Genomic DNA, 16428 nt, shown 5'->3' on the forward strand with positions numbered 1-16428 from the left:
AATACAAGGGGAATCAGGAGAGTAAATAAACATTAAAACAAAACTGAACCTTTTTATCAATCAGAGAAATGCCAAAGATGCTATTTTACATTTACTAGACTGGCAAAAATTAAGAAATATGAAAAATGTAGTTGTCTGCAAGTATAAGAGCAATGAAAACTCTTTCATACTTCTTGTAGGAACATAAAGCACAATCACTTTGGTAACAAATTATCTTGTAAAGCTGAACATGCAAATACCCTACATTCTAGCAATTCTCCTCCTAAGATATTAAACTAGAAAAACTCTTATACATGTCATCAAGGTACTTATAATGTTTACAATACCAGAAAACTGGAAAAACTCAAATGTGTATAATCAAGAGAGTATGTAAATAATTTCTGTTTTCACACAAAGAAATATTTCACAGCAATGAAAATTAGTAAACTATAATTACAATAAGGTGTATAAACTTTAGAAACATAATTTGAGTGGAAAAAAGTTCCAGTAGATGGAAAACATCAGGAATACCATATTTATAAATCTCGAAAACAAGCAAAACTGAAAATACAATGTTTAGGCATAAGTACATTAGAAAGAAAACTATTGTTTTAAGTCAATGTAAACAGAATATTTAGAATTATGGTTACCTCTAAAGGGAAGGTAGCAGTAGGATCTGGGAGGAAGCTGATACAATTGTCGGTGCTATTCTAATTCTCAAGTCTAATTGTGGTTCTTACACTGTAGTTTTTAAGCTCATGAGTGTTCATTTTATAACTGTGCTTCATAACTTATATATTACATACTTACATACATTCTTTGTGACCTAGGTGGTTTTTTTTCCCTTGATGACTACTTCAGTGCTTTAAAAAAGTATGTTAAATATCAAATTTTATTTTATCCAAAATAATTTGTAATGTTACTGATTTTGAGGCACTAGGCATGTTGTTAATTTGCCTACTGGGTAATGATATCCAGCGCTACAGGAAATATGATGTGGTGAGTGCTGTGAAACTTCTAGTAACTGTCTCTTAGGAGAAGACCCTTTTATCCCTGAATCCTTCAATAGGCCTCTTCTTACATTTCATTGATCCAAAATAGCTAAGGACTTCCTGCCTCTAGCAAGAGGAATGAAATTATGTGAGTTACAAGGAAGATAGAGGAATGTTTAAGATATTTAAGATGGCAAATACCTGAACATATTTAAAGGCTGAAAGGAAGAAACCATTAGTGATGGGAAAATTGCAAACTTCAGACAGGAAAGGGAGGAAATCTGCTTCTTTTTGAGGAAAGAGGAGAGAATGGATGTGACTGCAGAATGTGGAGACAGTGCCTATCAGAGCCAAGAGTAAGTTGCCCAAGCAAACAAAGAAATCATATGCACTTACATAGTTGCAAAAAGTCACTATCATTTGACCTTAAAAGGAAAAGTCTTACTCATTTATTACTCTAAATGGAACTAACAAGTGTTTATATTATCCATCCATACATCCATTTTATATGGAATCCATTTTCAAAGTCCATAATACTACATTTACAATCATACCATCAATACACATCATGATGATCATTTCCTTGCCTCCCTACTTGCTTTAAGGACCCCATGCAATCCTGTGATCGGTTAAACATTTGTGAACTGGTGGTTAACCTTATTAAAATCTAAAATAATTGTTTAGTCTACCTGAAAACTTTATTATTAAACTTTTATACTTCTTGTCAAATGGGAAATAATATACTATGTCTTTAAAATTTTATCGTGTCTTTAATGTACAAAGTCATTTGTATCTTCTTATTTCTATCATGATAAACAGCTTCTGACTGCTCCATGTTACAACAACTTTGCCTAAAATCTGAGATTTTTTTGAACCTATAAATAGATATGTCTACTTGTTAACTCTGAGTAAAGAGAATAAAGGATGCTTTAAATATTCAAATTTAGCTTTTATTATATATTAATCAAACATGCCAAGTTAATATTCAGTGAGGATCAACCTAAGGAAATAAAAATAGTAACGGAAGTATTAGCCTGGGCTGCAAAATTTACTAAAATAAGTGTGATAATTAAACTATTATTTATTGAATTTATATTTTCCTCTACAATGAAGGCTTTTAAAAGCTAATGTTATTTTTGCAGTTGTCATGGAACGAGTAGTCTTAGGATACACATAATAAGAATGGAAACCTAGAAATTGAACTATAAATTGAATGAAGAATCAAAGGAGAATAAGTGGTGAAGAGTTCTTAGCCAGTGCCTACATTTGAGTTTATTTCTCCAAGCCTTTCCAGGAGATTTTTTTTTAATCTTCTCTCTGTACCCAAGCCATAAGAAACCACTGTGATGCTATAGGGATTTGGTGGGACATCAGTTTTGTAGAAAGACTGACTGGTGGCTCTCTATTCTAGCTGTCATAGCAGCTTCTTGGTTGAATAAATACTGGTAATACTCTTGGCCATGTCTACCAGTACTCCAAGCACAATAGGAGAAAAAATGTCGGTACCTTCCAATCTGTGGATCCAAAGAGTTAGGCACATGAAATAACTGGACAAAAAGTGTTCATCTCTCTGAAAGCATTTTGCTCCTGTATCTATGCCATCAACTTGTGTACCTGAGATTGGCTGGGTGATGGCAAAACGCTGAGGGTGTTAAATCCTGTCTTGTTTCTTTAATGGTGTAATAGTAGGTGGTAGTTTTTTAATCCCCTCTTGCTATGTCAGTCCCCAAAATCTCAAATTTTTATGTCCATTAATTCTAAAAGTCTAGGAATCACTGCTGAAAGAACACTTCACAGCTACGTGCATCCCTCTAACCCCTGAATTCCAGGCAGTAATATATGAGCACTTTAAGAATTATTAATAGTACTAAAATTTTTTTCAATGGCTGAAAACACTTGTGGTTTCAGAAAGAGTTATTTGTACATTAGAGTCCTATCTCATCACTTCTCTCACACCTGCAGTCTATTGGATCATACCACAGCCTCTCTGGTAAGAATATTAGCTACCATGTATTCAATCTTTACTCTATATCAGGCATTGTGGTAAATGCTTTAATGTATTTCTTCATCTAATCCTCAAAACAACCATATGAAATAAGCACTGTTATTTTAAACATTTTATGAAAGAAGAAACTGACAGAGTTAAGGTTATTTGCCATGCTCACACAGGTGACTAACCATTTTAGATTACTTTCCTATATGTAATAGAAAATAATATGAAGGCGATAGTGTAAAAAATGCAAAAACATATGTTATTTTAAAGGCAGGCATTACAGTCTGACTTGGTGACATTCTCCATAGGAATGATAATTCTGTTTTGCCCTAATTCTAGAATGACAAGACTCTTTTAAAAGTATTAGGAGTCTTAAACAGGTTGCATATCCCCAAGGAGATTAAAAACTGAAGCATAATACCTGTAAGGATATGTTAAAATGGTGGAGCAGAAAAATGTTGCAGCAAAAAGGCTACGATGGCATATTAGAACAAATATAACTTCGGACACTTCCCTTCTGGAATGCGTAACCAAGAGTCTGTGGAATCCTAGCAATACGAAATCTGAAAATTCTTTGATATCTAAAACCTAGACATTCAAAGGTCTCTTCAAGCATCTGTGACTCTTCCCTCCTTGAGTGTCTGTCCCCTCCCTCAGTCTTCTAGGTTAAGTGCATAATGACCTGGCAGTTGGAGTAATAAAGATGGGTGATAAGAGTCAACATCAGGATGGACACAGATGAACAGAATGGTATCAAAAGTTTGCTGCTTCAGTCTTAGCTCACAAACTTACCCCTTAGGCTGAACTTGCCTGTGATTTTTCTCACATCTACAATGTCAGTTCAGCCATTTAAGAGCTTCAAGATTGCCAGGAATTTATCAGGAGAAACTAGAGGAAATTATGTGGGTTTTTCTTGGGTGTATGTAGTCTTTTTCATGTCCTTAATACCCTTCCCTTACCCCATCCCCAAATTATAAATTTTGCTTTCTCAGAGCCATATAAAGTATTTTTTTAAAGATTTTTTAGGAAGTTTCAAAAAAACATTCATTTCCCATTTTAATTTTGGCATTTGTCATGTTTTTTAATATAATGCATTTCAACGTTTCTTTCCATACAAGTTTAGACAAGGAATTTAAATGAAAACATTGTATTATTTTATAAACGTCTTATCTATAATATATTATCATTAAATTATAGTCACTGAAAAGTAGCTCTCTAAAACCTTTTTCCACTAATAGGAAATAGTATCCATACTCTATATATGTGGCAATGGAATAAGAGTAACATGATTCTTGGCTTTTGTCATTTAACTGAGACTGGACATAGTGCTATTGAGATCCTTTACATCAAATGAGGAATGTATCTCATTTGCATAGAAATAGAGGAAAGTCTGGAATAGATAAGAAAGAGAGATGAGGATTTAAATATTGGAAAAAGTAGGGATGGTGGAAAATAGCCTCAATCTTGAGGATGTAAAAAAGCAAATCAAGATGTGGGAGAAGCAGATACGAAAATCAACCAGATAAACTTTACACATAAAAGACAGAAAAACAGAAATGTTCCTTATTTCCATCAACATTAAAGTCAAAACTATCTGTTCTGGTATAGAGTAAAATTGAAATTGAAAAATGATTCTAAAACCTGAGTGTCAATGCTGTAGCTAAACTCTCCTTTTGTACAGAAGTGAATATGTCAGGTAGAGTAAGTTTTTGCCTTAGGATTTGTATTTTTTCCCCCTCCCAAAAAAATATACATTATTAACAGTGAAGAGCCCCCAGGAGTAATGCTTTTACTTCATCAGTCCATAAGCAAATGGCAACAATCTTCTCCATCACTGTGAGTAATGCTAACCTCAACCCTGCCTTCCTACGTCCTGATTCTCCTTCCCAAGCCTAAATTTTATCCTCTGATAATAGCAAATTTTTCACTGATCAGAGTGAACTTTCCTCCTGGTAGACTGGGCAGTCTCTAAAATTCAGAAACAGACTGGAATTCCTTATATAGAGTTGTTTTGAACTCCATGCATTTTTCCAAATGTTAAGAGATTTTTGAGTCAGTTGGTAGGCTAAAACTCTCCTTGGTTCCCTCATCCTCTTCCCCTCACCCCAGTCCTGGTGGCATCACTTAGAACTTTGTCTTGAGCAATATAAAGACTGCATTGATATCCATGGTAACAGCATATTCTACCAAGGCTGCTGAGGAAAAGTAGCTTCAAGAAGAAACAGCAGCCAAATGCATTCGCTGTCAGCGAGCTCTGCCGGGAAACAAGAAATGAGTCAGTGAAAGGGCAGATTGATGAAATCATACAATTATAAATTGTTTAATTTAAAAAAATTCTCAGCATAATCTGTAGCTTCTGGAGAAACATTTCTTATACAAAAAAAAAAATTGCAGTTTTTCTATTGACCAAAAGCCACTTTTTTCGGGGGACATTAAAAAAAAGTGGAACAGTGGGAAGATACCAAATGTGTCCAAATAAAAAGGAAACTTCATTCTTAGCGGAACTTTGAAAATGACTTTCTAGATCTACAGTAATACAATTCTACTTTCTTTGGAGTTTTGGTATCTAGAAATAATGTAGAACTGATTGTTTGTGTGATTAGTAAGTACTCACTCCTAAATTTCACCCTCTGGTTGAAAAGGAACTTTTAAGCAGTAGTTCCAATCACAGCAGTTGCCTCGGAGGCGAACATAACCACTCTCATACAAATGTCCCTCCAAGCTAGGAGGCGTTAGGAGTAGGAGAGATGAGTAGGAGAGATAATTAGGTGGAAATTATATCTTATGCGATTTTTTTGTGGTTAGAGGTCAATTATTGATAACATTGTTAGGTACCCACCAAACAGCAATAGGAAGCTCTTTGAGATTTCTGATGCTTCTGTTTAGTGACTTATTAGTGACACATTAAGACACCCTCTCACTCCCCTTGCCTAACAAATCTATGCCTCTATCCCTACTAAACTTGCCTCAGCATGGTCTTTATGGCAGCAATATTAGTTATTGTTCTGGAACAGGATAAAAATGTACTGTTTGAGGTTGTATAAATTATAATATGCAGAATCATCCAAAGAATATTTATAGGAATAGCTAGGGGCTCAAATCAAGTTCCACTCCTTTTATGTGATTTTATGCCCTGTAATTCAGATAAATTAAATATATTCTTTTAAAACATAGCTTAACTGATCTATTATCATGTTATCTTTTCTAGAAAATCAATACAGCCATGCCCTTTGTTAAACCAGGGAAATAAGAATGAATATATCCAATTAGGTTCACTGTTCCCATAACTGAAAATTATTGATATAAGATACAGATTTTATATACATGTATATAAAAATACATATCTCTCTCTCTCTCTCTCTCTCTCTCTATATATATATATAGAGAGAGAGAGAGAGAGAGATGCTTATTAAAAAGAATTATTAGCCAAAGCAAAAGTACATGGCCTGGAGGAAATCAAGTATTCCACAAAAATAAGACCCATCAGAGGCAGCTCCATGACATAGTAATAGTAGCTGAATTAGGAAAAAAGGTTTGAAGAAATCAACGGAATAATTTATTTAATGATCAATTTCAAATATGTATTTTGTTAATTGGAAGAGCTAGAATGACATTTTTCTGATTGATTGATTTTAGTATTATTTAATTCATAGATACATTTAAAAACTTACTCTATTCTATTATGTTGTTAGATTTGTTCTCAAAAACAATATGGAAAGGAGGTTGTGGAAATGTGAATGGAAAAATTCTCTAACTTAAAGCAAAAGTGACAGGTGAATAAAATATTGCTTAGTTTCACAGTCACTTCTGTATTGGATTTTTCTTACATGATACAGCATTCTTCTTTAATTCAAAAAGCACATCCCTTTATCTCCTAATGCCAGGGCAACAATACCACTGTCTCCAGTATTGAAGAACATCACTGTCAGAAAATCAGGGGATTGTTCTCATCCAGACTGATTCTAAATTATTTCTTTAATAAAAGTGAAAACCAAAGAATGTCTATCAAATAGCTATTAAGTCAGAAATAGAAAATAAGCTTTCCACAGAGTAAAGCAATAGAAAGAGTGTAGATTAAAATACTTACTCCATCAATATTTGACATAGGTGTTCCTTAAAACAAATGACTGTTCTTCTTCTGAAAGTTGAGATAACTCAACAACATTTATACTATCTTTGTTTTGGAAGAAATCTAAAAGCAAAATTGCAAAATTAACCCAGGGCAATAAAAATGTCCTTGGTTGAGTATGTAATTTGAAGACCTAGGTAACAGGACAACTGGCAGATAATCAAGGATAGTTGTCAGATAGAGGAAGCCAAAACAATAAAATTCTATTTCATACCATTTGATCTTTATCTGACTTACTCCACTACCCATAGATTATTAGAAATCTTAAGGGTGAAAGGAATTATTGTCAAATTTTATCATTATTGTTAACATCTTCCATTTTATTTTGTTTTAGGAATGTATGTCAGTATCATCACAAACAAATCGTAGGTTGAAAAGTGTAGACTTAGTCTTAATCTCATCATTTCGCTATTATGGATGACCCATCGTTTTTTAATTTTGGTTAATAATTTCCAATTTCATAGCTATAGTTTATAGGTTGACATCTAATCATAGGAGAATGTGCTTATAGGGATTCCCTAAGTCAGAGATGACTGCCTTCACATACCAGCTAGCTGCCATCTTAAGACACATACACTGAAGTGAAAGATCTTATTGCTTCACCTTTTTATCTGTCACTTGAGATACTGAAGTATATTACCAGTATCTGACTTTAAAAATTCAAGATCAGCAAATATTTGAAAGCCCTCTAAAAATACTGCAGTGTGCCAGCACAACGCAGTGTCACCAAAACCCCAGAGAAGGAGAAAGAACATGTTTCTGCTCCCTCTCTTTTAAGTTGCAGAGCTTTCTTCCACATATTTGTGCAAGTTTGTCTTCTAACACCCAAAGGGTAGAAAGTAGATCTTGGCATCAAATGGCATCGTTAAGTACAAATAAAAGCTGAAGAAAACAATCCAGCTTAATAGCTTGGCTGTCATAATCATAAAAAGAACATCTACAATACACATAGTAGGCACTGCACTAAAGTGTTTAACATAGACACTCAATATCATCTTTATGACTTTATAGGACAAGGAGCTAGGGGCATGGAGTTAAGGAACCCAGAATTGGAATTCAGTGTTGTCTGAGTCTACATCTTGCTCTTAAACGCTATATTATACCACTCATATATTGTATCCCACCGACCCCCCCCAACCAAAAAAAAAATCAGAAAATGTTATAGCATAGCCCTGTTGCAATGTTATATAACCCTCACTATCAGGAATATATTTGATATATACTTAGCTAGTACTTTTTAGCACAGATTGGTATTGTTTCTTTTGTTTCATTTTCCGAAGAGAGAAAAAAAACCCTAGCACTAGTCATAGATTTAAAAAGAATTTTTGAGTCCTCTTCAATTAGTTTTCCTTGATCCCATGCAAATCAAAATTTTTAGAGATTTTGAAATGCATCTGTTTTCCAAAACTTTGTTTTCTTTAATCTGAAACACAAGTTCTTTACTTACCTTTGTGAATCTCAGAAAGAACAGAATCAGGAGCACTAAACACGACTTAAACAAACCTAGAGGTCCTTCTATTATATTGAATTTAGTTCATTTTGTTTCTCAATTATTTAGCACATCAAACTTACTGATTATATCATCTAAGATTCCTAACATCCCTTCCTGGACGCTGTCTCCATTTTCCACTAAATAATCTGAGTCCTGTCACCAACACCACTTGTGACAGTGACAAAACTGCACTGAATATTGAGACAAGCCCAGCTAAATGATAATTATACTAATACATAAAAACTAAACACTATATATACAACACTAAGCTGTAATACAAAAAAGACATTATCTCTACTTATTTCGTAGTTATTAGTTTTTTTTTTTCCTTTTAAGCCGAAGTTCAGGAGAAACTTTCAGCCTTAACTGTCTTGAATTCACCCTTGAGCATATTAAAATTTGCTGCTCAGTTTCTGCACCTGCAAGGAAAGAACAACGATGTACACCTTGTAAAGTGGTTTTGAAAAGGAATTAGTACTATGAGGTAAAATATTATTTTGGACAAAAATATGTTAATTATGGACAAGCTAACTTTCCTTTAGCTTTGTTCATAACAATAGGTTGTTAATGAGACCAAGGTCATGAGTTAGCATCCCTTTGACTTGGTTATCCATGAAAACAGACTCCGCTCTTCACCTGGACAGTTGGTTGTGTTAAAAACATATACAATGGTGGGGATAGAAATATCTAAGGGAAAAAATGAAGGCGAATCACAGCAACCTAAAATATTAGCTATGTTAATAGTGAGAAGTAAGCAGTATCATCTCTACTTATGGCAGGATTGATTTATTTTTATTTATTTATTGTATATGCCACCCTGATCCATAAAAAAGACCACTCCTCAATATCTGAAACAAGATGCATAATTTACTGCTTACTAACAAATAACTTGCAAGGTACAATCTCTCTGAGCAATTTGGGTTTGGGAAAGCATGGAGTTCAGGCATTGGTAGATTTTCAGAAGTTTTAATGTTTAGGAGTTCTTTGACAAAGCTTTAGCTGGGAAAGCATGGTTACTTGAGTGAGACTGTTGCTGATTGGCTGACTTTAAAGAGCAGTTTCTAAAGCAAGTTGTCATTGATTAATTATAACAAGTTTAAAACCAGTTCTTTCTGGGGATTATTTATTGCTATGGCCAAAGAACAATGAGACCTTTTCTCAGCAGCAGATAAGAACTTTTTATTCTCACTGCCATTATTGAGTACAAGCAAGACACTCAATGTATTGTGTTATCTTCTTTACTCCTCACTATCTCCTATTAATATTAAACACTTATTATTACCCACAATTTTCATATGATAAGCAGAGAGCTTACCTTCCATAGCTAAAAAGTGACAGAGCAAGAAATAAAATCCAGGTTCATCTGACTCCAAAGACTAAGTTATCTGTACTGCCTGTACTATTCTCTTAAAATTAACTTCTAGCATTTTATAACCCCTTTCATTTCTATAATTTTGCCATTTCAAGAATGCTACATAAATGGAGTCATACAATACGTAATATTTTGGGACTGGTTTGTTTTTTTTTTCCCCCAGCATATTTCTCTGGAGATTCATTCAGCTCATTACGTGTTCCTTCCTTTTTATTGCTGAGTAGTATTCCATGGTATGGACATATCATAGTTTATTTAATCATTCACCCACTGAAAGAAATCTAGGTTGTTTTCTGGTTTTGGCTTTTATGAAGAAAGCTGCTATAAAAATTCATGGGCAGGTTTTTGTGTGAACCTAACTCTTTCTGAGTCTCTGGGATAAATGCCCACGAATGTAGTTGCTGGATCATAACATACAAGCGTGTTTAGTTTTTAAGAAACTGCCAAACATTTTTCAAGAAGGGCTCTACCATTTTACATTTCCAGCAGCACTATATGAGTGATTTAGTTTTTCCTCATCACCTCCAGCATTTGATGTTGTCACTGTGTTTTTTTTTGGTCATTCCGATAGGTGGGTCATGGTATCATTGTGGTTTTAATTTGAATTTCCATAATAGTTAATGATGTTGAAACTCTTTTCATATGCTTATTTGCCTCCGTCTGTACATGTTCTTTGGTGAAATGTCTCTTCATGTCTTTTGTCCATATTCTAAATGGGTTGTTTAGCTTTTTACTGTTCGGTTTGAGAGTTCCTTATATATTCTAGGTACTATCCTTTATTGGATATATGGTTGGCAAATATTTTCCCCAGGCCCCTAGTTTGCTTTTTTATTCTCTCAATGTTTAAGGCTGTGATCTATTTTGAGTTAATTCTTATATAAAGTGTGAGACATAAGTCAAGTACATTTATTTTGCTTATGGATGTCCAACTGGGCCAGCACCATTTATTATAAAAATTCTTTCCTCTGTTGAATTGCTTTTCTACTTTTTTCTAAAATCATTTGGGCATATTTTTGTAGGTCTACTGATTAGTTTCTGTCTTATGTCATTGGTCTGTGTGTCTATCCCACTGCAAATACAGTGACACATAATCTTGATTACTTCTATTATAATAAACTTTAAATTAGATAAACTGATTCCTCTTATGTTATACTTTTTTAAAGTTTTAGCTATTCTAGTTGTCTTTCAAAATTTTAGAATAAGCACATATATCTATATTTATATATAAATCTTGCTAGATTTTGAAAAGAATTTGTTAAATTGGTGCATCAATTTGGACAGAATCTTTACTCTTTGTCTTCTAATCCATAAATAAGATATGCCTCTCCGTTTATTTAAATCTTCTTGGATATCTTCATCAGCATATAAATGTAGTTTTCAGCATATAAGTTTCACAAAAACTTTGCTTGATTTACACCTAAGTTTTTTATGATTTTTGCGTGATTATACACAGTATTGCATTTTTTTTTTTTTTTTTTTTTTGGTGAGACAGAGTCTCATTCTGTTGCCCAGGCTAGAATGTAGTGGCACAATCAAAGCTCACTGCAACCTCAAAATCCAGGTCTCAAGCAACCCTCCCACCTTGGCCTCCCAAAGTTCTGAGATTACAGGCGTGAGGCACCATGCCCAGCCAGTATTACATTTTAAATTTAGGTGTCCATGTGCTCATTGTTACCATAGATAAATACCACTTGATTTCTGTACGTTAATCTTGTATCCTATACTCTTGCTAAACTCACCTGTTAGTTTTAGACTCTTTGTTGTTGTTGATTATTTTGAATTTTCAATGTAGACAATTACGTCATCTGTATATAAGGACAGTTTATTTCCTCCTTTTCAATCTTTATGTCTCTTATTTCCTTTTCTTGCCTTATTTCACTGACTAGAATTTCTACTACTATGTTGACTAAGGGTGATGAGAGTGGACATTTATGTCTTGTTCCTGATTTTAATAGTAGAGCATTTGGTTTTTCCCATTAAGTATATTAGTTGCAAGTTTTTTTAGATGCTCTTTGTCAAGTAGAGGAAGTTTCCCTCTGTTGCTATTTCTCTGAGCATTTTATATCATGAATAGATATTGAATTTTCTCAAATACTTTTTCAGCTTCCATTGATATGATCACATGATTTTTCTTCTGTAGCCCATTAATATGGTGTATTACATTGATTGATTTTCAAATACCGAATAAGCTTTATAACATTGGAATAAACATTACTTGGTAATAGCTTATAATTCTTTTTACAATTTCTTGACTTTTTTAATTGAGGTAAAATATACATGTATAATTTACCATTTTTCCATTTTTAAGTGTACAGATTAGTCATAATAAATACATTTATATTCTTATTTTTCCCTTCCTCTTCCCCTTCCCCATTTCCTTCCCAGCCTCTGGTAACCACTAATCTACAATCTGTTTTCATGAAATCCATCTTTTTTTTGTAGAGATGGCATCTATGTTGCCCAGGCTGGTCTTGAGTTCCTGGCCTCAAGTGATCCTTCCATCTTGGCTTCTCAAAATGTTGAGATTAAAGGCATGAGCCACTGTGCTTGGCTGAGATCCACTTTTTTAGCTCCCACATATGAGTGAGAACATATGATATTGGTTTTCCTGTGCTTGTATTATTTCACTTAACATAATGGTCTCCAGTTCCATCCATGTTGCTGCAAATGACATTCTTTTTTACAGCTGAATAATATTCCATTATATGTGTGCGATTTCCTTTTTTTTTTTTTTTTTTTTTTTGAGACAGCGTCTTGCTCTGTTGCCCAGGCTAGAGTGCCATGGTGTTAGCCTAGCTCACAGCAACCTCAAACTCCTGGGCTTAAGTGAGCCTCCTGCCTCAGCCTCCCAAGTAGCTGGGACTACAGGCATGTGCCACCATGCCCAGCTAATTTTTCTATATATATTTTTAGCTGTCCATATCATTTCTTTCTATTTTTAGTAGAGGCGGGGGTCTCGCTCTTGCTCAGGCTGGTCTCGAACTCCTGAGCTCAATAAATCCACCCTCCTCGGCCTCCCAGAGTGTTAGGATTACAGGCGTGAGCCACCACGCCCAGCCCAGGTGTGATTTCTTATAATCTGCATATAGTTACATAATGTTCTTTAATTTACTCTGCCAAGGTCTGTCTTTTAGTTTGTGTATTTATACACTTTACATTTAAAGGAAGAATTGGTACATTAAGGTTTAGGTCTCAATTTATTCTTTTATTTTGTTTGTGTTCTCTTTTTTTTGCTTTTCTATTTTCTTTTTCCTGTTTCCTGTGGGTTACTTGAACATTTTTTAGAATTTCAATTTATATTTTTGCAGTGTTTTTAGTATATCTCTTTATATAGCTTTTTTAGTGATTGCTCCTGGTATTACATTATATATACATAACTTAGAAAAGTTACATGTCAAGTGTCAAGTGAAGTGTCAGTGAAGTATGGAAACCTAACCTCCTTTTATGTCTCATCACCCTCCTCTGTGTATAATTGTCTTAAATATTTCCTCTACATATATTTAGAACCATGTCAGACAGTGCCATAATTTTTACTTCAATCATCAAACACAATGTTAACAATTTAAGAGGAAAAGGAAAGCTCATTGTATTTACCTATATATTTGCTTACCATGTTCTTTCTTCCTTCCTAATATTACAAGGTTTTTTCTTTTACCATTTCCTTTTAGAGAACTTCCTTTTGATGTTATTTTAGGATAGGTCTGGTAGCAACAAATTCTCTTTGTTTTCCTTCATCTGAGAATGTCTTGATTTTTCTTTCATTGCTGAATATTTTTTCACAGGTATAGGATTTGGGTCCCACAGTTCTTTTCTTTCAGCATTTGAAAAATACTATGTCACTTCCTTCTGTCATCCATTGTTTTTGATGAGATATCCACTGTTATTCAAATTTTTTTCTATAGATAAGATATCATTTTTCTTTGTCTGCTTTCTAAATTTTTTTCTTTGTCTTTAGTTTTCAGAAGTTTAATTATGATGTGTCTATGCATAGATTTCTGTGGGTTTATTCTATGTGGAATTCTCATTGCTTCTTGAATCTGTAGGTTTTTGTCTCTTAACAAATTTCCTAATTTTTCAGCCATTATTTCATCATGTAATTTTTCAGTCCCACCTTCTTTCTCTTCTTTTGATAACATGATTGTTAGAATATTTGTAGCCCCACAGTCCCTGGGACTCTGCTCATATATTTCTCAGTGTGTTTTCTCTCTGTGTTCAGATTTTCCTGTTGTCCTATCTTCCAATTCACTGTTTCTTTCTTCTGTTCTCTACAATTTGCTGTTGATCTCTTCAATCACTGACTGAACTTTTAATTTCAGTTATTGTATTTTTCAGCTGTCAAATTCCATTTGTTTCTTCTTTACATCTATTTCTTTGGTGAGACTTTATTATTTCTTTCCTGATGGTTTCTAGTTTTTCATTTGTTTCAAGTGTGTACATAAATTGGTCACTGAAGTATTTTTATGGCTGCCTTAAAAATCAGATAATTCTAACATCTTTGTCCTCTCATCATTGGCATCTATTGATTGTCTTTTTCCATTTGGTTTGAGATCTTCCTGATTCTTGGTATGATCAGTAATTTTCAAATAAAACATGGACATTTTCATATTATGTTTTAAAACTCTGGATCTTATTTAAACTCTCTGTTTTAGTTGGTTTTCTCTGACACTACTCCAGTTGGGGAAGGGTGCAGTGATGCCTTGTTATGGCCAGGTGGAAGCAGAAATCCAATTTTCCCATTCAACCTCTATTGACCCTTGAGGCAAAGCTTCCTTCATCATTGGTCAGTAGGGATGGAAGTTTCAGCTCCCCACTTGGTCTCCACTGATACATTGGTGGAGATAGACTCATTACCATTGGGTGGTAATGGTGAAAGTCCTGACTATATAATATTAATAGGTCTTCTCTGACAGTAGAGGGGTGCTTCATTACTGTTGGGTGGGAGTGGAAGTCTAAGCTCCTCATGTGGTCTCCTCTGACATTAGGGGAGAGGGGCTTATTACTAGTTGATGGGGATGAATTCTGTGGCATCTTACTTGCCTTCTCTAATACCACCCCAGTAGGAGTGTTGCTGTGCCTTGTTATATCCTCATGAGGGTAAAAGTCTATGCTCACCACTTGGCCCTTTATGGCCTTATTGTGATGGGACCACAGTTTTCTCTATGATGTTCAGCTATAGTAGCACAGTTATTGTCCAAAAGCATTTCGTCTTGCTTGACTTCATCTTTCCTGATCCTCAAGCTCAAGAGAATAGACTTCTGTTGGGTTGTTTTGTTTTTCTTTTTTTTTTAAATTTTTGTCTGCACTTGCTGGCACTTGCAGATTACCTGCTCCTTCAGCTCCAAGTCTGGGATATATAATATAAAAATAAAACCCAGGGATCTTACCACCATGTTGTAACTTGGACCCAATGTCCCTAGCTAGTCTGCCTTCTTCTCTCTATTTTTCAGTCTCTTGACATTTATTTATATATAATGTCCAAGGTTTTTAGTTGTGCTTAATGGAGGGAATATGGAAAAGTACATCTACTTCATCTACCTAGAAACAGAAGTTTTACTGGCTCAATTTTTAAAACTTAAAACTGCATTTTTTTAAAAGGCACTGAAGAATACATGGTGTGAATAGAAAGTAATAGAACTGGATTTTTGTTATTGTTGTTTTACAAAATTACTAAAACTGACTCATTTAAATGAGGGCTGATTCCTCAGAATCCATTACTAAGTTATCCTTTGGAGAGGATTCTGTGTCGTCAATACTGCTCCCGAATTTTTTTAGAACTGTTTTGGACTTAATTTTAAAGAATGGACTGTGTTCTTTTGAACATTCTCAGTGGCATAAATTGTAATGCTTTGAGGTGGTGTTTGATATTTGGAAGCAAGCCCAAGTGGCTTAAGAGCCAAAATGGGTAGTAAAATAGATGACCAAATTGGGTAATACAATCCACTTCTCCATCTCACACTCTTTTTTAAAAGAACAGTGTGAACCAAATTATATTTATAGTGAGAAAGCCATTTCTTTTATATCATACAAAACCTTCCAAACACTTCCAACTTCCAAATAATAAGCTTGATTAGCTGTGGGATGAATTTTGCATGAGCAGTGCCATTTGGTATCAAATCAACATTTCTTCTCTGTGGTTTTCACATAACTGCTTCCTTGGGTCCCATGGATATTGGAGGTTTTTCCTGTAAACTCTGACAATTTGTTTTTTGGGTCAACTTCAAAATACCATATTCCATCACCATTCTCCTTGAATACATGTTATATTGTCCAACTTCCCTTTGAAAGTTCCAAACAAATGTCAAATCTTCTCTATTTCTTTTTGTCATTCAAAATGTGTAGCACAGGCTTTACAGAAATCTCCATGTCCAAATTCCCCTTCAGTATGAGTCAGTGTTCTCAGAGCTAACCCTCTGCTTGAACAAATCCCATCTCTAACATTTTCCACATTTTCATCAGTCCTTTGTACTTCAT

General features: G+C 34.2%; 1 protein-coding gene across 2 annotated transcripts in view; it reads left to right on the plus strand.

Annotated features, from left to right (window-relative positions):
• LRRC7 (leucine rich repeat containing 7) overlaps nt 1–16428 on the plus strand; it is a 494934-nt gene that overhangs the window by 433655 nt on the left and 44851 nt on the right. The window lies entirely within an intron of this gene.

The sequence above is a fragment of the Eulemur rufifrons genome, chromosome 8 (assembly GCF_041146395.1).
Source record: "Eulemur rufifrons isolate Redbay chromosome 8, OSU_ERuf_1, whole genome shotgun sequence".
Lineage (NCBI taxonomy): Eukaryota > Metazoa > Chordata > Mammalia > Primates > Lemuridae > Eulemur > Eulemur rufifrons.